This window comes from Canis lupus, chromosome 5 (assembly GCF_003254725.2).
Source record: "Canis lupus dingo isolate Sandy chromosome 5, ASM325472v2, whole genome shotgun sequence".
Classification (NCBI taxonomy): domain Eukaryota; kingdom Metazoa; phylum Chordata; class Mammalia; order Carnivora; family Canidae; genus Canis; species Canis lupus.
Window position 1 is genome coordinate 75160093 of NC_064247.1, and position 22465 is coordinate 75182557.

The 22465-nt window shown below is 40.1% G+C and overlaps 1 long non-coding RNA gene across 2 annotated transcripts; it reads right to left on the reverse strand.

Annotated features, from left to right (window-relative positions):
- Nucleotides 1-79: 79 nt before the first annotated feature.
- Nucleotides 80-21177, reverse strand: LOC112646671 (uncharacterized). 2 transcript variants are annotated; one of them, XR_007410973.1, is made up of 4 exons: nt 20747-21177; nt 8281-8385; nt 6018-6175; nt 80-930 (listed from the first exon to the last, which is right to left on the reverse strand). It is a non-coding gene; the product is annotated as an uncharacterized LOC112646671 (long non-coding RNA). The 2 variants fall into 2 exon arrangements; XR_007410974.1 differs by lacking the exon at nt 8281-8385 and having other exon boundaries at nt 82-930.
- Nucleotides 21178-22465: the final 1288 nt, after the last annotated feature.

The following is a 22465-nucleotide window of genomic DNA, read 5'->3' on the forward strand; positions in this document are numbered from 1 at the left end:
TTGTTAGTTGATCAACCATCTGAATCGCTATCAAAATCATCTACAAAGATTTAGCTTTTGTATTGGAAAAATAAAACTAATAGATATCCTTTCATATGTCTGAGCACTTTCTAGATACAAATAAAAATAAATGTTATAATTTAGTAAAATTAAGGAAAATAAGTTCTAGTATGCATTCATTACTTTTGAACAATCTGCACAAGACTAAGGGCACATCAAAAAGGCAAATGCCTCTCTTCATGGTTGTGAGCCCATTTTCTTAGTGTTAATGATTTTGCCCACATCTGCTCCATATAGGGTATTTAGGATATAACTTGGAAACCTGGGAAGTGTATTTAAAATAGGATGTTCCTATGATTGTCCAAGGTTGCCTACTCATCAAGATTACCTCTTCTCCTTCACTTTTTCCTCCCCAGCACTTACCATTCAACACACCATATAAAAAGCTCATTTATTTGTGCATAAATAAATAACCATACTGTCAGGATATACTGACATATAACAACAGCCCTGAGGCTCCCTGCCCTTTGATGCACTATCAACAAACAGTACGAGTTGCACAGTCTAGAATGTTAAGTAAATAATAATGATGACATCACAGATTCTAGATAAGGGATATGACATTTACTATGAATGAGTCATTATTCTTAGAAGGTTTTATTTGAATTCTTCTCTTTCCTTTTCACCTTGGAGTGTGTCAGGGAGAGGGGGTGTTTATTTGATTTATCTTATTGTCTGTATATCTTCCGTTGCTCAATTCAATTTTTTTCTCCTTGGGTGAACCGAACAACAACAGCAAAGACCTAGGTGATGACAGGACAATTTTGAATATCAACAGCCGCAAGAAAGTGACTCAGCATGTGTTTTGCAGAAACCAAACTCATAGACTAATGTTTCTGAATGACTGCCTTCAGTGGGCACACAAGTCATCTGTGAAAAAAAAAAAAATGCAGGTTTGAAATAAATACACAAACAAAAAGCAGAATCAGACCCATAAACACAAAGAACAAACTGACGGTTGCTATCAGGGCAGGAGGATGGGTAAAATGGGTGAAGGGGAGAGGAGATATGGGCTTCCAATTATGAAATGAATAAGTCATGGGAATAAAAGGCACAGTATAGGGAATATAGTCAATATTGTAATATAATTTTATGGTGACGGTAGCTACACTATAGTGAGCACAGCATAACATATAGAGAAGTTGAATCACTATGTCATACACCTGAAACTAACGTAACATTGTACATCAACTATACACATATTTTTTTTAATCTTTAAGATTTTATTTATTTATTGAGAGAGACAGTGTTCACATGAGCCAGGGGGAGAGGCAGGAGAGAGTGAAGCAGACTCTCGGAGAGCAAGAAGCCCAACATGGGGCTCGAACCCAGGACCCCAAGTTCATGACCTGAGCCAAAGGCAGACATTTAATCGACTAAGCAACCCAGGTGCCACTAAAAAATTTTTTTAAAAGAACATAAGTTTGCTTAAAATGTTAATGTTCTGCCTTTAAGTTAATTACCTCCAAACTAAGCTCTGATATCATGGTAGAGCTCGGAGGCCATGAATTTCCTTCCCACATGAGTTGATGGTCGTATGCCCTGGAGTCAATCCCTAAATTCTCAATCCCAACTACTTTTCTATATAATGAACATTCTCCAGTAAAAGATTTATAAGCTTCCTTCCAGCTAAAAAGTTCTATAATTTTAGTCATTAAAACTGAATGACCATCCTCTAATGATATAAAACATGCCTGGAATTCAAAGGTACAAAGATGGTTATAACCTAATCCAGAAGCAGGTTATTTTTTCCAGGTATCTTGAGGTCCAGTCCACACCTACTTTCAAGAACAAAGAGAATGACTGATGAGGAAAGTCCTATTTCAGACTAGAATTCATTCTATGGATAAAAGGAAGACCTGAGAGCAAACTGTCAATGTCCCTTCTTGTACAGCCTCAGGAATGAATAATTAACTTATTTCAACCATCATTTGTAGAACTCCAACCATGTACTATGTATGGTGTGCTGGTTGGTATAACCACAATGAGAAATAAGAAAATAGTTCTAATACTAATCTAATCAGGATAAGTGAAAAGTATTCTTTAAACACTCCTTACAATACAATAAGCTAAGGGTGATAAGAAGTGCTGGTATAAACAGCATAAGGATCAACTCTAATTTATTTCAACACAAGGCCTGCATGTCCAAGAAAATATCTCTGTACTAAAACCATGCAGTGAGAGAAGATAAAATCAACTGCCTCTGAAAAGCTGACAATGAAACAGGACCTCTGCTTTTGTGCTAAATAAAGACATCAATTTGTCCACTCTTCATACTTATGGTAAAATCAGGATGGAATGTAAAGGGAAATAAAAGGTAATGATTTTGGAACAAAGCTGCATGATGCAAGTGCTCCATTGGGAATAAACAGACAAGGAGCAAGTTAGAGAGTTCTGTGCGATGAAGGTCAGTTTCCAGTCTATTCGGCAGAATCAATACAGTGCCTTGGACTTGCAATAGGTCTCATAAGTCATAGATTGACTGGGCCATGTATCAACCTCCACCCTGCATAGCTTTCAATGCCCCTCATCGACAAGCACTGCTGAGTAAAAATCTGTGATCAGAATCCACAATTGGAATGGAATGCTGCCCACACATAGACTGGCAGAGAAACCGAGTAGATAACCAACAGCAAAAAGTACCATCACATTCAGGAGACTATGTGTCAATTCTGGAATTGATTTCCAAAGTCAAAACTGAAACTACCATCAGAGGCCTCCTCCAAAATTCCACTTCATAAAGAAGGTTTGTCTCAATGAAAACTGACATTCTGCACAAATCCAGAGAATCGTATTAATGTCCATCCTTCTTTTTGATATGGTTTTCTCATAGGAAAACAGTTGACAAAATAGAACAAGAAACAGAGAAAGGGAATGGTTAGTACCAGGAAACATCGTTCAAACCTCTAGGCACTCGTCCCATTGCTAACAGTGAACACGAGTCAAAAATCCCTGCCCTCCTAGAGCTTATACTCCACAAGAGGAGACAGAAAATAAATAAATAAGCATGTCATATACAGCATATGAGAGGTGATAAGCATAATAGAGAAAAAGTAGTGAAGGCAGGGAGATAGTTTTGGGGAAGTAGGGCTGCATCAGAGAAGCTGATGTTGCAATCAGCTACAAAGCATGATATTTTCTGAATGCCATCACTCCAAGTAACACCAACAATGTTCACTGTCCAGGCAAAGGGAAGACAAGCACAACTCCTGTTATAGTCTGACCTTTGCACTGGCAACCAAAAACTATACAAAGCAGGCATTCCTCAGTCCCTTGTCTCGAACTAGGAATTTATTTGATGGGCCAGAAAGAGAAAACTCTGACTATAATAATAGCTAACATTTATATAACATTATCTGTGATCATCCAGGTACATTCTAAGAGCTTACACATGTTGATTAATTCAATGGCTCATGTCACTTCAATAAGGCATATTTATTATCAACCTGTTTTTCAGATGAGAAGACCAAGACAGTGAGGTTTACCTGAAGAGTAGATTTGGGATTCCAAACCAAATGTTCTTTTTTTTAAAGATTTTATTTATTTGCTTGTTTGACAGAGAGAGAGAGAGCACAAGCAGGGGGAGCAGCAGAGGGAGAGGGAGAAGCAGGTTCCCCACTGAGCAGACAGCCTGATGTGGGGCTCAATCCCAGGGCTCTGGGATCATGACCTGAGCTGAAGGCACACATTTAACTGACTGAGCCATCAGGTGCCCCAAAACCAGATGTTGTAGCTCCAGAGGCTGTGCTCTTAACTACTGTACAGAGACATATGCCTGCAGCTAAAAACCTTCCTGATATCTCCATTTGGATAGCAAATGGGCAACATGAAATTAATGTGCTCAAAATAAAACTTTGGATTCTTAATACATCTTCCCTCCCCCTCCTTTTCTACCTGTGCACACCTGCTCCTCACTTGGGCTTCCAGAACTCCCTTTATAAATAGAACATACACAGCTGCTCAGGCCCAAAACTGATTTATCTGTTCCTCTCACACTCTTCATCTAATCTGTCCAAAAATCCCGCAAAATATTTCTCACTTTCAGCAACCTCCAATCACTTCCAGGCCATTGTCAGGTTTCATCTACAAAACAGAACAGCCGGCTAGCTGGTCTCTCTGCTTCTCTCTTGTTGCAGAGTCAATTCTCCCTCCTCCAAGTACGAGTGATCTTTTGAAATGCAAATTGTATCATACAATGCCCTTGCTCAAATCAATCTGATGACTTCTATATTAGTCAGAGGTCTCCTGAGAAACAGAACTAGTAGGATATAGAGAGAGAGACAGAGAGACAAAATGAGAGAGAGACAGAGATTTACTTATTTCAAGAAATTGGCTGCTGCAGTTTTGGGGGCTGGCCAGTCCAAAATCTGAAGAATGGGCCAGCAGGCTAGAAATTCCAGCTACAGTTAATGTTGTAGTCTAGAGTCTAAAGACTAAAAGCTCAAGCAGAATTTCTATGTTTCGGTCTGAAGAAAGAATTCCTTCCTCCCTAGGGGACTTCAATCTTTTCTCTTAGGACCTTCAACTGATTAGATGACATTAAGGAGGGTAATCTGCATTAAGGAGGGTAATCTGCTTTACTTAAAGTCTACTGATTTAAATGTTAATCACATCTTAAAAAAAAAAAAAAAAAAAAAAACCTTTGGGATGCCTAGATGGCTCAGTGGTGTCTGCCTTCGGCTCAGATCCTGGTCCCAAGATCCAGGATGGACTCCCACATCAGGCTCCCTGCATGGAGCCTGCTTCTCCCTCTGCCTGTGTCTCTGCCTGTCTCTCTCTGTGTCTCTCATGAATAAATAAAATCTTTTTTAAAAATATTAAAAATAAAAATAAAAAAATACCTTCATGGCAACATCTATACTGGTGTTTAACCAAACAACAGGGCACTGTAGACTAGCAAAGTTCACACATAAAATTAACAATCACAGCTTCAAAAATTCAGAACAAAAGCTATGGCCTATAGGTCTCTCTCTCTTTCTGCTCCTACTTTATCCATTCTTTGAATCACCTGGGCTCCTTGTTCTGCATACGTGACATGCTTCTTCCTACTTACAAAAAATGCCGTGTGCTTGTTTTTTCTGTTCTTTGTATCTGGTATGCTCTTCCCCCAGAACTCCATATGCCTCCATCCTTCACTTAATTTGCCTCTGTCTAACGTCCCTGCCTCAGGGAGGCCTTTCTTGGCCAGTGTATCTCCGACAGACCAGAACCCTTTAGTACCCTCTAGGTTCTCTGTCTGCCTTCATAACACTTATCATGTCTAGAGGCATATTGTGTGCTTGTTCACTGTCCCCTTTGCCCCACCAAGATGTTTTATTTAAACATGTAAATCTCTAGCTTTATTCAGTGTGAGGCTGAATAGTCTCTGCTATATTGTTGGTACTCAGTGAATGAAGCTGAATGAACAAAGGACATTATAAAAGTACATTTTTAATCCATTGGCAGAAAGGAACTATGGTAATATTAAGAAACATTAATATCACTTTTCAAATACTTACGATGTAAGTGAAACTATACATAGTGTTACTTTTTTGCTATAATTTATATTCCATGCAACATTCTCTTTAGCTGTAGTGATTGTTTTTGTTTTCATCTAAGGTTTTTGCCAATCTTCTATAATTGAGTTTTTTGGGGTTTTTTTTATTTGAGGTCACAACTCTAAATGCTCTTTCCTCCCTAGAACATTACGCTTGGATCAACCAACCTCATCAAAGCACAATGCACTGAATAACCATCATTAAAAAAAAAAAAAATATATAATTTGGGGCACAAGAGTGGCTCAGCCCGTTAAGCATCTGACTTTGGCTCAGGTCATGACCTCAGAGTCCTGGGATTGAGCCCCACATCCGGCTTCCTGCTCAGCAGGGAATCTGTTTCTCCCTCTCTCTTTGCCCCCATCCCTCCCCTCATTCATGCTCTCTCTTAAATAAATAAAATATTTTTTTAAAAAATCATACGGGATCCCTGGGTGGCTCAGTGATTTGGTGCCTGCCTTCGGCCCAGGGTGTGATCCTGGAGACCTGGGATCGAGTCCCACGTTGGGCTCCCTGCATGGAGCCTGCTTCTCCCTCTGCCTGTGTCTCTGCCTCTCTCTCTCTCTCCAGTCGCTCTCTCTCTGAATAAATAAATAAAATCTTTTTTAAAAATCATACAATCTATGTTGTATAGGTCTCCAGAACTTATTCATCTTGTATAAGTGTAACTTTAGAGCCTATAGTTAACTATACAGTGTTGTGCACTTAAAGTCATGTTAATAGGGTAGATCTCATGCTAAATGTTCTTACCACAAATAATAATAAAGCATGGGAACACAAGAATACTTTTCAAGGTGATGGATATGCTTATTACTTTATTTGTGGTAATGATTATCATAGGTTGTATACATATGTACAAACCCACCAAAATGTACACACTACACACAATTTTCTATATATTAAGTATATCTTATTAAATTTAAAAAGAAATTAGTAAGCTCCATTCCTCCACAGAACCTTGATCTCTATGCCAGCTGTACTGCAGCTCTAGCCATGCATCACCCACCCCTCTTTGTCCAAATACTGTGAATTGTTGTAGCCCATTACATATTTTAAAAACAGTTCAAACCAGAACTGGTATTTAGATAAAAGGATACGAAAATCAGTGGAGTCAATAGAGAGCTTGTTTATATAGTGACTAATAGTGTTCTTCGCTTTAAAAAAAAAAAAAAAGATGTTATCTATTTATTTGAGAAAGAGAGAGAGAGAGCACAAGCAGTGGGGAGAAACAGAGGGAGAGGGAGAATCAGACTCCCTGCTGAGCAGGGAGCCTGAACGTGGGATTTGATTCCAGGACCCGGGGATCACAACGTGAGCCAAAGGCAGACACTTTATTGACTGAGCCACCCAGGTGCCCCTGTTTTCTTTGCTTTTAAGGAAATTGCTCATCATCTCATTATACAGTGACCTAAGAGGATTTTTAGTATTTTTAGTTCCAAGTTTGCAAATTAGATAACCAAAAATAATAATAATAATAAAGCTATCAGATTCTGCACTGCATCAAAAAAATATCTTCAGGAATATCTTCAGGAACACAGAAGGAAATTTATGCGAATTTACTGTTGACTCTTCTGTGTTTGGCAGACAAGGCCATTACTAGGCATTTCATATGCCATCTGTCCTTCTCCATCACAATAAACAGAGATATAGAGAATTCAGTATGTATATGTGATCACAAAGACTGTCCCTTTACAGAGTCAAAATCCAGTTCCAAGATGTTCTGATTCCCAGTCTGTGTTCTTCTCAGCGACCTGGCCACAAAGGGATGAATACTCAATATTCCAGGCACTCAATACAGTTCCACAGGTGGATGCTGGACACCTACTTAAAATCTAGACTCTCAAAAACATTTTTAGGGCAGCCCCAGTGGCTTAGCGGTTTAGCACCACCTTTGGCCCAGGGCGTGATCCTGGAGACCCGGGATTGAGTCCCACGTCAGGCTTCCTGCATGGAGCCTGCTTCTCCCTCTGCCTGTGTCTCTGCCCCTCTCTCTCTCTCTCTCTCTCATTCTCTCTCTGTCTCTGTCTCCATGAATAAATAAATAAAATCCTTTAAAAAAAATTTTTTTAGGAAGAATTTCCCTACCAGTCTACACTGCAAGAATCTCCAGCATCCTAGCAAGGCCCTTAGGATTCTACATCTGTAAGGAGAGTAAGGAATCAGATAATGAAGTCTAAGATGTCTTCTTGTTCTCTGCTCCTAGGACCATGGCCACAGGACAGGGTCCTCTCCTCCCAAGGCTAAGGCCCAGAGGCTCAGTGTCCACTAGAGAACCATCTTGTTGCTGAAGGAAGAGCTCTGACCTCCAGTATGTCACTCCTCCAAAATCATTCAAATGCTCTGTGAATTCTATTGTCATCTTTCCAGGAATGAAAAATTACATAATTAAATAAATGAAGTGGGTATTTAGTTTACACAAGAAATGATGGTTCCAGACCGAATTCTACAATCATGTGAACCGCGTGAATTTCATGTACTAACCTCTCCGAGCCTTTCTTCAATCATAAATGACACGACTGGGATTCTATAGAATCCATTCCAGCTCTAATATTCTGTGAGCTAAAACCAAGTAAAACCTTCTTGTTTTTCCTCTCAAATTTTACTTCACCTTATTCATTTTTTTCTCAATTAAATAGAACAATATTCTATGGAAAATAAGCTCTTCCCCCTCCTTTAAGAAACACACCTTGTCTTTCTGTTGTGTGTCTCCTCTTTGTACTTCCCAGCAGTTGCCACTTCAAGTGCCCGCTCTATTTTGTGCTGAGTTTTATTTCCTTCACTTTCCTCTTTCCTTGAACAGCAGGTGCCAGAATAACAAGGCAGTGTGAAATTTACAGAAACAATGTGTTTATACAGTTGGCTACCTTATCTAAAATGTAATTCTATTGGACTCTAAATCAGATGTCTTGCTATATGCCACAAGTTACAAAGAATACTATACAAAGCTACTACCTATCATATTTTGCACAAAGGTATGGGGTCTCAAAATTACTTTATTGAAGTGCAAAAATTTCTATGAACCCTTCTGTTATATCTCTACGGAAAGTAAAACACTCTTACTCTGAAATTATTCCCTGTTTATATCATAGAGTATTTAAGAAGGTCCCAAATAAAACACTAGTCACAGCATTAGGGTGCCTGAGTGGCTCAGTCAATTAAATGTCTGACTCATGGTTTCAGCCCAGATCATGATCTTGGGATCATGAGATCGAAGTCCTCCATCAGGTTCTACACTCAGCATGGAGCCCTTTCCCTCTGCTCTGTCCCCTAGTTAATCAAATTACTAGTCACAGCACTAAAAATCCTTTCACTTAATCATATTGAAACATGTGAATCATACTGGAATTCTTGGTAGATCTGGCCTCAAAATGTAACAAATGTACAAAAATGTATTTATTTTTGAAAAAATAAACAAAAGATATCTTAAGATTATCACCTTTCCTTATTAAATTTACTTTGTGATTATTTCTGTGAAAGCTGTCTCTTGGATGAATTTGTTTTATTTTAATTAAAGTTGAACACAAAAGGGTTTTGTTTTAAACCCACATATCTGACCCTACAGAAATCTCCTATTTGATTTAACTAAAAGATATGCTTGAACTTCTCCTATATGTTAGGAAGTTAACCATTGCTTGCTACCCACCCAAGATCAATACCAGGAATGCTCTTAAAGTAACTGTATTTTCCTGTTTTCCTACATCTGATATTGCTACTTCTCTTCCCCTGTGAAACCACTGACCTACTCAAAATGGGGTTGGGTTTTGTATGTTCCAATGAGGACCTTAAAGAAATAGTGATTCCTTGGGTTGAAATTCAATCAATGCTCTTATAGTGTAAATGGATTTATTTTTAATCTAATTCCAGCATCATGGGCTTCTTATTAGCCATAATTAACTTCTAACAAATCAAGGTCTCTGCTGGAATTTAGTCTCGGGCAGCACCCACGAAATCAGCATAATGCCTCAAATTCAGTACCTTTACTATCATTCTACATTAGGCACCACAGGTAGAGTTAGAAAAGACACACTTCTTGTCCTCAAGGAGTTTGTTATAATTAAGGAGCCCAGGAAGCCTTCTCTGTTCCAAAATATTCCCCCACATGGCCTGGCCATAAGGTCTGAGATTCCCACATTCTTCATTCTTTTGGGGTGAGACAATGAAAGTAATTGTAAAGAAAACCAGTATGCAATCTCATTAACACTTGATAAAATCTTTATAAGGTAGAACTCAGGAGGGTCAGTCAACGTTCTGACAATTTCAGTATTCTCTAACCCAGTTATTCCCAGCTCTGCTGATAATCAGAACCACCAAACAGATTTTTATTAATTCAACAGGCTAGACGTGGAGTCCAGGAATCCATATTTTTCAGCCAGATTAGGAAATTAAAATCTCAAGTCTGCTCTCTTGCTTTTTTCCATTTCCCTTCCTCTCCTCTCCTTCTCCTTCCCCTTCTCATTCTCTTCCACTTCCTCCTGTTTCTCCTCCACTTCTCCTCTTCCTCTTCCTTCTTCAAATAAGTAACAGAAATAAAATATGGTAAAAGTAGTGTTCTCCTAATGTTATAGATACAGATCCTTAACATGAAAACCAGAACTATGCTGCACCTGTATATTTTAACATTCATTCACATCTATTTTAGTTACTAGGAATATTCAGATTAAATGTGTAAAATGTCCAAGAAAAGCTTGGTAATTTTACTTTACAGAGATACTAAGCAAAAGCCTTGTTTTATGTGAACACCTTATCACAGGCACACAGGGGGATCTTGAAGTATTTAGGTAGCCCTATACGTAGGAAATTTGAGATATTTGTGACACCATATTTACATTCCAACAAATAGTTCTGGCCTTTTAAATATCTTCTCTATTATTCTGGACATACTTCACTTATACATGTGTATTTCTGAGATATCTAAAGGGAATTCTCAAGGCTTTTAATTTCTGCATAATTCTTTCAGCAATTGCTTCACTTTTAATAATATTTCTTAAGCCATGTTTTGTGTTTATGAACTTTTACCCAAATTTTAGAGATTTAAGACTTGAATATACATTTAAGAGAAGATGTTTGGGATTTTGTTTTGTTCTCTTTGTCTCCCCAGAAAGCAATATACGCAGGTAGTTATTTCAGGATATGTTCTACTGTCGTTTATTTTATTGCTTCCTTATTTTGGCTTTGTCATATTGCTCCCATAGCAAGTCTAACTGCTAATTATCTTTTCCTCAAATTTCTTAGGATTAATTTAAAACAAAGTTGATTCCTCATTCACTTCAATTTGATGTGCTTTATTTTGCATAGCAAATATTTATTCCATTGATAAGTATTATATATACTATAAATCAAATTGCCATTACAAATTAGGTATGCATATCTAGTCTCTTAACAAGATTATTCTGAGCTGCTTTTCTCTTCTGTGAAAATATGTTTTCATCTCTTCAAAACATCAAATCATGTTGTTTTAACTTATTCTTAAACACTGGGGTTTTTTTAAGTCATTAACACTTTGTAGGAATCTTAGCATGAAAAGATCTCTTTCCTAATCCAAGACTATCCTTAATTTTTAAAATCCTTAAAAAGTAATTTAATCAATTATGGGATGCCTGGTGGTTGAGCGTCTGTCTTCAGCTCAGGGCATGGTTCTGGATCCATGGATCAAGTCCCACATCGGGGACACAGGAGAAACTGTTGCTGAGGGAAAGTACCCCATCACACTCTTTATAACCAGCTTTGGTGTTGCCAACAGCAAACATCCTCTCAAATAAGGTAATGCTTGGCAAGAGGCAACCACTCAGCACTCTTCCCACCAGGGAAGACACAAAATTTGTACAAGTGAACACTCCAAGGAACCATCACTCAAATCAAGATATAGAATACTAATCTCAGCACCTATAAGCCCCCTCTCTCCTAGGCACTACTCCTCTGAGTGCCATATCCCAACTTATGCACTTTCCTGAATTCTTAAATCATAGATTAGTTTGCCTATTTTTTAATTTTATTTAAGGTATATTTTCACCTGGCTTCTTCCACTCAATATTATTTTTCTTAGATTTATTCCTGTTGTCACCTATAACAATATGTCATTCTCATTATTGTAGGATACTTTACAGATACTTGTTTGTTTGTTTACTTCCTCAACTCTTGGTAGACATTTGGGTAGTTTCTTGCTTGGGGATATTACAAATGGTGCTGCTACAAGCATTCTAGTAGGTGTCTTTGGTGAATATGATAAGCCTTTCAGTTGTTTCTATACCTAACAATGAAATTCCTAGGTAAAAGAGTGTGTATATATCTAGCTTGGCAGATAGTGCCAGTCTTCCAAAGTGGTTGTACCAGTTTATGCTCTTACTCATAGTGTATAAAAATCCCAGTTGTGGGACACCTGGCTCACTCAGTCAGAAAAGTATGCAACTCTTGATCTTGAGGTCATGAGCTTGAGCCCCACACTGGGTGTGGAGATTACTAAAAATAAATAAGCTTTAAAAAAAAAGGGATCCCAGTTGCTCTGCATCCTTAACCATGCTAAATATTGTTAGTATTTCTCATTTGGGATATTCTGGTGGATATGTCAAGCTCTACTTTTATTTCTTTCTTTAAAAAGCTTATAAGAAAGTTTACTGATGAGGTTAAGAGATAAAATATTTGAATTCCCAACACAAAGTGAAAATACATTTTAATAGATAATTGTACTACACACTTCATGTAAATTGCAAACAGAGAGAGACATAAATGTTGAATATGCCCATACTCAGGAGAATTTAACAAATATAATATCTTATTATGCCATCCTTCCTGAACTCCCACTGTATACACTTTTAATTGGCTTTTCCATTGAATAAAAGTATTTCATGAGATTCAAAATATTCCTTCCTAACTATATTGTATGAATATTTTATTTTGTTGGACCATATAGCATGTGTGATTCAGTGAAATATATAAATAAAATATGCTTATCCTTTTTTGAGAGAGAAAGAGCTTGAGCAGGAGCAGGGGTAAAGGGGGAGGAAGAAAGAGAATCTTAAGCAGGCTCCATGCCCACCCAGCAAGAAGCCCAATGAGACACTCCATCTCACAACCCTGAGATCATGACCTGAGCCAAAGTCAAGAGTCGGACACTTAACTGGCAGAGCCACCCAGGCAAGTAAACACACTAACGATCTTCTAACTCCAGTTCTACGATAAGACAAAGGTGATGGTTTAAAAAGTATATGGTCATTTCATCGCACTGGGAATCAAGCCTGAATTGTCTCCCGTAAGAAGGGGGAGAGGGCTATTATAAGGACCAAATTTTTCAGAAGACGACACAAATTATCGAATGCTCTGACAAATCATTCTGTATGTAAATTTAACAGTTGAATCCAGATCTAAAATCAATACTGATATGCCCTAAAGTTGCCAACTAAGAAGGAAAAGAGGTTCAGATATCAACATCCAGCATGGACAGTGGCACAGGTGAAATGCAGAATTGCTGGCATCAAATTTTATCAACTTTCAACTATTCTCCTTTTTTTTTTAAAGGACTGAATATGTCCAGATATTTGGGAACCTATTTTAGGCAATGCATCTATTTACTAGTAAGTGTAAAGAGGTAGCCATGGTAAAGGGGGAAACTATAAAGCTACCGCTCTAAGCTATGTGGCTGGTATCTGCAAACTGCTCAGATACATAAAAGCCAGGAAATACAACTTAGAGCACAGATGCAACTCCTGTCTCTCATCCACTACCTTAAAGGCAGGAACTATGTTTTATGCATCCATCACAACAAATGCCTTCTTACAGTCATTTACATCCAGCAGCTCACACAGCAAAGACAGCACACAGGCTGGTAGGTTATGCTCTTCTCTCCTCTCCAACCCTACTCCTACACATTCTTTTGTAATGTATTTCCCATTCATTCATGTCTCCCAAAGAACAGGGTAATTGGAATGTTTCCCACCAACAGCCCCTGAAACCTTTGGTCCCATGCTCCTCCTTTCCTTCACCTTAGCACATTACATACTTAGAAGAAAGTTGACAGAATACAAGCTCAGCGATATCCAAGGCAGAAATACTCTTTGCTAGCATATGATCTCAAATACAGTTTTCAGTACACAATCAGGTCCTCAATAAACACTGCCAATTCCCTGTCCTTTAGCCACACATTTCCTCTGAACCTAGCACTGACTCAATGAAGACATTCTTTCCACTTAGGAGGGCCATGTCCAGAGACTGAAAATATGAGTGTTTTTCCTGAGTTAGGCACCACGGTCTTGCTTTGACTAAGCATGAATAATGCTTAAAACTCTTTTGTGCAGTTCCTGGTTGTACTACAGCTTTATAGGTAAAGTATGGGTCTTTAATATACTAAGGGTGTCACTCCTGACAATTAGTTGAGTTCAACAGAAGTGGTACTAGAGCACCTGCTGGAAGCCAGGACCAACGCTAGGTGCTTGAAATACACTTCCCTTGGTGGCCTTTTGAAGTTAGGAGGATCCGGGATCCCTGGGTGGTGCAGCGGTTTGGCGCCTGCCTTTGGCCCAGGGCGCGATCCTGAAGACCCGGGATCGAATCCCACGTCGGGCTCCCGGTGCATGGAGCCTGCTTCTCCCTCTGCCTGTGTCTCTGCCTCTCTCTCTCTCTCTGTGACTATCATAAATAAATAAAAATTTATTAAAAAAAAAAATTTGAAGTTAGGAGGATCCAAACCACACGGAGGGATACTCCACAACAGTAATTGAGTTATGCATGGGATACACAGGAAAAGAGGGCATTTATTCTTGCTCAGAGAAGTCAGAGAAGAGTTGCTAAGGAAGGAGACTTGGATGTGGTAGTGGACCCACAATGTCACCCACCTCATCAGTGATAACTCCTTAACACTCCTTGTGAGCATGCAGCCTCACAACCTTGATCACCAAACCTCAGTGCATTACTAGTAAACCCAAAGTCCTCTGATGGCATCTGAACACTCTAGTTCAGTTAGCATTCAACATGGTTCTCATGGTTCTCCTGATCTTCCCTTCAAGCAATCACTAGTTTTCATCCCTTCCACTTATTCTTTCTTCTGTGCTGCCACCTAAAATATATTCCTTCCCATATGACACTTATTCAAATCCCCTATATTTTTTTTTTTTTAATCACAGTCTGGCTCAGGACTTACTTCCTCCAGAAAGTATCTGTCTACATATAAACACTCCCTTCCCTATGATTTCCTCTATTGCACTGTCAGCGGTGTATTCAGCTGTTATCTTGAAACAGTCTCTGTTGTCTAAGAGTACCTTGTCTCCCTACAGGGATTCAATTCCTAATGACAATAAATGTAGGGTTCCAACAGATCATTCAAAAAGCAGGAGGTTTTAATAGTAGCACCTATCCTCCTGGGATAGGTGCTACTACCCTCCTGGGGTAGGGTATCCTCCTGGATAACCCTCCTGGACCCTCAACTCTAGGGCTCAGCTGTTCTCTGGACGGTACAGCAGCTATAGCCTTGATTTCGGTGAGAATTGGTATCCACTGTCCCCAGAATCTATACCAAGGAGAAGCCCTCTAGCATGGGGTTGTAAAGCCTTTAAGAAAGGAACATCAGGAAGCTCACAGCCCCACTTAGCCTCCCATATGCTCCAGATACAGGGAGGGTGGTCTCTAGAGGACTCGTCCAGAACTGAGGTTTGTTAGTTTCCTAGGACAGTGGCAACAAAGTACTACAAACTTCATTATTGAACAGAAACTTGTTCTCTTACAGCTCTAGAGCCCAATAGTCCAAAATCAAAATGCCAGCAGGACTGTACTGTCTCAGGGACTATAGGCTGGTAATTCATTCCATATCTCTCTCCCAGCTTCTGGTGGCTGCCAGCCATAATGTTCCTTGGTTTGTGGCCACATCCCCATCTCCATAGTCATGCTACCTCCCCCTCCTCTCTTCAAATCTCCCTTGCATGTCTCTTGTAAGAAACTTACTGCATTTAGGGCCCACCTGGATAATCCAGGCTGATCTCTTTATTTCATGATCCTTAATTTAATTACACCTACAAAGACTCTTTTTCCCAATAATATCACATCCACAGTTTCTAGGAAATAGGGTCTGGACATATCTTTTTGCAGGCCACATTCAACCCACGGAGAGTGATAACCTAACTACCTGAATTTTTTCACTAACAATGGTGGTTTACAAAGCATACTCACCATTTAGCTTAAGTATTGCAAATAATTAAGTCTACCTCCTTAGTTACCAAAATGTATTCAAGGAGCATCACTAGGTGCTTTGAGGGGTAAAAATGAACTAAGATTTCTTTAAAGGTTATTATAATCTAGCAGGAAAAGTAAGCAGGTGCACAAGTACAGGGAAGTTGGATATACATGAGAATACAATGCTTTGCAAGAAGAGTAGAAGCAGAGTAAAGACTGCTTGTTCCTTTTCCCTCTAATTCTTCCTCAACGCCACTCTGACCAACAAGCAGTCAGACACATTATGTATCTCACAACTGTCCTATTACCTGATGTTTGGTTCATTTCATTCATGGGCACTGAAGGCAAGTGGACACCCCTTGCTAAATGTGATCTTAGGGAGTTCTCATGAGCCCAAAATCTGAATGTCATACTACAAATGCATATCACATTAAAAATATGGTAACTTCCCAATAAATTCTAGAAAGAAAGCAAAATATATGATCTCTAGTATTGTTTCAAACTTATTTTAACAATATGAAAGTCTATGGACAACATATATATAAAAGCTATGCACACACGTACACAGACATACACAGGTAAAAAATGTACTCTTTTTAGAGCTGCCTTTGCTCAACATAGAATATACATAAAACATTATCTACCACAAATGACTTTAATAATTATAACTTCTGCTTAACCATCAGATTTCCATTTCTTTGTCTTTACTCATGATTCTGGGTCTTTATTCATACAAAAGTAACACTAAATCACTTTCACAGAAGGACTTAACTTCTACTGGCAGCTCAGGGTCAGCAGTCAAGGCTGGGAGAGAAAGGAGGACCAATTAATAGAGCTTTAAAGATGGTTCAAATGTCGTAAAGACAAATACCCAAAATGGTTCCACATCTTTCTAGTTCAAAATTTCATTTGCAATCACTACTTCTAGCCCAATTATGTATGTAAGACTACAGTTTCTGCATGACAATGGCTTGCTTCCTTTAGTTTTTAGCACATCAAGGGCAATCCGAAGATATAATCGATACATTATGGCTATGTAGTTACAGAAAGGAGATCAGGAAATGGGGCGGCAGGGACAGTGTCCTCACAAGATGAGGTTGAAGACAAGGGGATCTGTATCTGGCCACTGTGTTTAAGGAAGGAGGTGCACAGAAGAACACAGTTGGAATGCTCCAGTAAACATGCTGGGCTGCTTACAAAGGAGGGAGTTTTGGCTAAACATGGGTACAGAATTTTCGACAAAGGGCGACAATCCTTAAAGCATTCATCTTTCCAACCCTCAAAGCTCAGCACATGTTAGAAAATCATTTTCATCAAAGTTGAAAGGAGAATATCTATCCATTCCATGACTTGCCTCCCTGGTTCCCTATTAACAGAGAGCACTCCCTGAGTGGAAAAAAAGATCCGAAGTGGTAGAATTTTTTATGGATTGTTCTCACTCTATTATAGATTAAATGTACCATATTGTCAATTAATCAAACTATCAACATGGATTGCAAAGCAGTTCACAGGCCTGCTGGATTTGAGTTATTGGCTCAAAGCTGATTACCTAACAATTTTTCTATAAAAGTTGAGCCCAGCAGCTATACAGATCCAGAGAATCTACCCTTCAGAAGAGACCAACAGCTTGGCCTTGGGAGCACATTGTGCTTCCTCAGCAACCTCACCCAGAGCAATGCTCTGGATAGCAGCTCACTGTTGGCTACAAAGCAGTAATCTGGAGAGTATGCAATCCAAATTAAATTTGTATCCACCCATATTTTTTTAAATCCATTTACTATTTCCCTGTTAAATTCTTTTAAAGGCTGAATCTTGTGGAGCAAAGTTTTTTTTTAGAAAAAAACTGTAATTCAACATGTTCGATTTTACAAAATTATTTTCAAATAGATACTAATCCACATACACAGTTTTTCCAAAGAATATTTATCAGTGTCATTGTCATTTGAACCAAAATGAGGGGCACTCCACAGAGATATGGAAGGTGAAAAAGAAACAACCAACAATTTCCATGAAGCAATGGTGGGACCAAACAAGGACTTCAGCAAATGGCAGATATGACAATTTGCCAAGCCTTTCAAAATGTCCTCCTACATATCACCAACTTCAGGGATGTGAGCAAATGGTTTCACTGAAATTCCTGAAATTACTGCAGATGTTTTCTCCCTTAGCCGGAATCCATTCATTTTTATCCATACGTGTTTATAGCTGACAACACTAAGGCTTAGAGATACTGCACAACTTGCCCTAGGTCCCACCTTCAGGAATTAGAAGAATTTTCAATCAAATCAGATACTCTCTTATGCCTGAACCCATTCTGCCACAGTAACGGACTTTTCACCATAGTAAATAACGTTAGAGTATGGTCAATACGAACATTTCTGTTAATCAATATAAGGTAACCAACACCATACATTGTTTTGTGACAGTATCTGTATTCTGAAATCTCTCCCTTCTGGCCATATTTTGAGGAAATTCCCCCAGCCAGCTCATGGTGGTAGATGTGTGGTTTCTAAGATGACACAAGAACCTACTGCCGCATGGGTGGAGAGCCCCCGTGGAAGCGGTTCTCAAGAATCAGAAATGCTCTAACAAAAGGGAGGACTAAAGGAGATGAATTTAATACAGTAACAACAATCACAAAAACGTTATTCCCCAAATGTCACTAGAAGATATGCTAGCTATCTTCTCCTATTCTTCTATTAAACACATACTTCCTTCAACTTTCTTAAACCCAATTCTGGAAATTCTGAGCCTCTTACAGAAAAGATTTGCTTTTTGCTAGGAACAATGCAACAACTGAGCCTTCTCTTTGGCAGGCAGCCTCCTCAAAATATGCCCACTGGACTTCACAGTGAGAGGTTTGGCATCACCTGGGGGCAGGAATTGTACCACCAGCAACTTTCCCTGCCAATCCTTCTACATGACAAAGCACATATGGATGCAAATAAGCTAATCCTTCTTTGGAAGAGTAAACTGCACCTGGCAGTCAGTTTACAGAAGTGCCAGACAGAGAAGATGTGATTGTGAGGTATCTGGGGGATTGCTACAGAGCAGGCTGGGAAAATCCCCACCTGGGATGCCTGAGATAAAACCTAATCACCTGCTGGGATAATTGGCCTCTGAAACAGATACATGCTAATAATAGTATCAAGTCATAGGTTATTAAACTGCTGAAAGGTTAGGGATATTTGCCTATTGATTACAGAATTCCTGAAAATGGCAAAGCCAATAAAGCTCAAATAAATGAATCAAATGAGACTACAAAAAGCAACTGTACATCCTGTTAGGTGACAAAGAAGATATCCAGGGATAGGTTATCCCTTCAAATAATAGCGCAAGGAGAATGTTATTAGAGAACAAGATGGATCTCTATAAAAGCTGAGAAACCCCACCACCACTTCCACCAAATTAACAAAATAATGTTGGTATAGGATATCCTTAGGAACAGGAAAATAAGTCTTTAACAAAAATGTGTAAATATATGGTCTAATTCATATGTTCATTTTAAATTCTCTCTACTCTGAATTCTCTAATGACAAGCGGTGGTTTTAAAATATGTCTGTGATAGTATTGATACTCCTCCTATTGAAAGATGGGAGTTTATCCTCTCTCCTTAATCATTAGTGACTTGCTTGTAACCAACGGCATGCAGACTAAATGATGCTGCATGACCTCCAAAGCTAGGCAGCTTCTATCTGGTTTTTGGGGGACACTCATTCTAGGGAATTCATTTAATAAATGGCTACCCTGAGACCACCATGCTGGAGAAGAGAAGAAAGCTCTCACAACGCCAGCTAAGGTTCTAGCTAACCGCCAACTTAGCTCCCAGTCATGGGAGCGAGCCATCCTGGTCACTCTGGGAGTCAAGCCTTCAGAGGACTCCAGTGATAGCCAACATGTGATCACAATCACACAAGAGCTGCCTGGTCAAACCATTTCCGAATTCCTGAGCCATGAGTGTATGAAGCAAATAAAATGATCATTTTTTTTCACACCACTAAGTCTTGGAGTAACTTATTATGCAAAACATTGTTGACCATTCTCCAAACTTCCAACAAATTATAGTTAACGTTTTACAATGCCTTTCAATTTACAGAGTATGATCATACAATCTCATTAATTTTTATGAGTATTATATGAAATATGTAAAATTATCAGGAATTGCAGAAATGTAGACAAGTGCTTAATACCAGAATCAGGACTCAGAACTACATCATTTTATTCCCGGCACTCAACTCTGTGCTGACTCTCAAATGGGATAAGATATTTTAAGTGCCTAAAAATTTTATCTATTCAAAAATGCTAGGTGACAATGAAAAAACTATCAGCATTGGTCCTTTGCTCGATATTTCCAGATAAATGGTCTCTTCATGTATTTATATGTTCTTATAAAGTGTTTAAAATAATAATAAAGCAATTCCTGGAGAGTCTAAATGGCAGCCAATTCTTATATTTCTTTACATTTGTAAATAACATAGTGATTTCTCTGTAATTTTACCTTCAACGTTATAAGGAACAGACCAGGTTTCAGGAAGTGAAATAAAATTGAATTTTAAAAAGGCATGGAGAGACTTCTATTTCATACCAACTCTCTGGATTTCACATCCCAAACGCACACTGGGAATTGATTGGGGTCCTAAAAATTTACAATTTGCTTAATCCTAAAAGAGTCTGCCAAATCTGGCATGTCGTCTAGGTATTTTTAAGTTCCCCCGTATTAAATTTTTACAAAGGATAAATCAACAAAAACACATTTACTTTTTCCTATTAAGGGCACTGATGTGATGCAAAGAAGTATAAAATGTGCTTCCAGCCTTACAAAAGCTTACAGGCTGGTTGGGGCTATTCAGAGATAAATCTGTATGACGTAGCAGAAAGTGGACTGAATCAGGAATACGGTTCCCTCTTTACCTAGAAAGGGCGCCATACGGATCAAGAATGAATACACCTTGTAAGGCACAAAAATGCTAAGCAAATGTAATACAAAATACACGTACCAATTACCACAGAAAGATTCCATCCAAAATGGAGGCTGGATCCCCGCTGTTTTTAGAAAGTTGTTAAGCTGGATCTTACGGATGAGTCCACGGTAAAGGTGACCTAAGCCATACCTGAGGCGCAGGCCGCGGGTCTAAGCAGAGGCTTCAACGAAGCCGGTTGAAGCTCACACACACGCTCCCTCTTCGCGCCTTCCCTCCACAGCGCCAGGGGCTCCGGGAGGGAGCTTTTACGTGCCGCTGGTGCCCCGTTTTTACGGTGTACGTCACTGCGCGGCTTACGACAGCTGCCCGGTTTGCGTCACTGCGCGGTTTAGGTCACTGTGCGGTTACGTCACTGCGCAGTTTAGGTCACTGCACGGTGTACGTCACTGCTAGGTGTACGTCTCTGCACAGTGTATGTCACTGCGCAGTTTACATCAGCTGTCCGGTTTACGTCACTGCGCGGTGTACGTCACTGCGCGGTGTACGTCACTGCGGTTACGTCACTGCGCGGTATAGGTCACTGCGCGGTGTACGTCACTGCGGTTACGTCACTGCGCGGAGTACGTCACTGCGCGGTTTAGGTCAGGTGCTGGGTTTCCTGTCCTACGCTCCGTTGTACCTCTGGAGCCCGGCCTGACATCTCGGGCCCTGGTTTCAATTCGGCAGGCCTGGTTTTACGCCTGAGGCCCCCTTTTTGCGGCTGCCCCAGGGGACACCTCTGGCCCCCGGTGCCGCCGTACTATACACTTGCACACTTGGAAACTACTGTCTGAGGGCCCGGTCTCCCAACAGCCTGAATCTCGGCGCCCACTTAGATTCTCCCCCTCTGCGCCCCCGCCCCCCCCCCAGGAACGCCGGCAGGTCTTCTTCCCACGCCCTCAACTACTAGCGGCCCCCAAGAACGGGCTGCGTGGAGCACCAGGGGAGTCCGAAAGACCACCAGGAGCTCGGCCGGTTCCAACGATGGGTCCAGGGCCCGCGGGAGGCGCTGCGCCAAGGCTGCGGCCGGGGGGCGGTCTGATCTAACGCGGAGTCCAGGACGACACGGAGTCAAGCAAACTAAAGAACCAGAGGAATAGTCTATAAACAAAGGAACAGGATAAAACCGCAAGGGCGGGGGGGGGGGGGGCTAATGAAATAAATAATTTCCCTTTGAAAGAAAATTTCATCCAGCATTGATCAGTGTGATGAAGAAACGGAGGCGGCCAACACTGTCAAGCTCAAGAAACACACCAGGAGAAATAAAGTATCAGACACTGAAAAGTACTCTAAGAACTACTTGTAACAGTAATTAAATAGTATTAAAAATAGTATTAAGGGCAGCCCGGGTGGCTCAGTGGTTTAGCGCCGCCTTCAGCCCAGGGCGTGACCCTGGAGACCCGGGATCGAGTCCCACGTCGGGCTCCCAGTGCGTGGAGCCTGCTTCTCCCTCTGCCTGCGTCCCTGCCTCTGTGTGTGTGTGTGTCTCTCTCATGAATAAATAAATAAAATCTTTTTTAAAACAATAGTATTAAAACACAGCTTTCTCAACCTTAGCACCTAACATTTCGAACTAGACGCCTCCCCGTTGTGGGGCCTTCTTGGGCGTTGCGGCATGTCTCGCGGATCCCTGGCCTCTGCCCGCTGGATGCCGATACGTCCCCTCCCGTGTGACAAACAGTGTCTCAGGACGTTGCCAAATGTCCCAGGGCGGAGAGAAAAATCCGCCCCCTCCGTGTTGGGATCCGCTGCCGC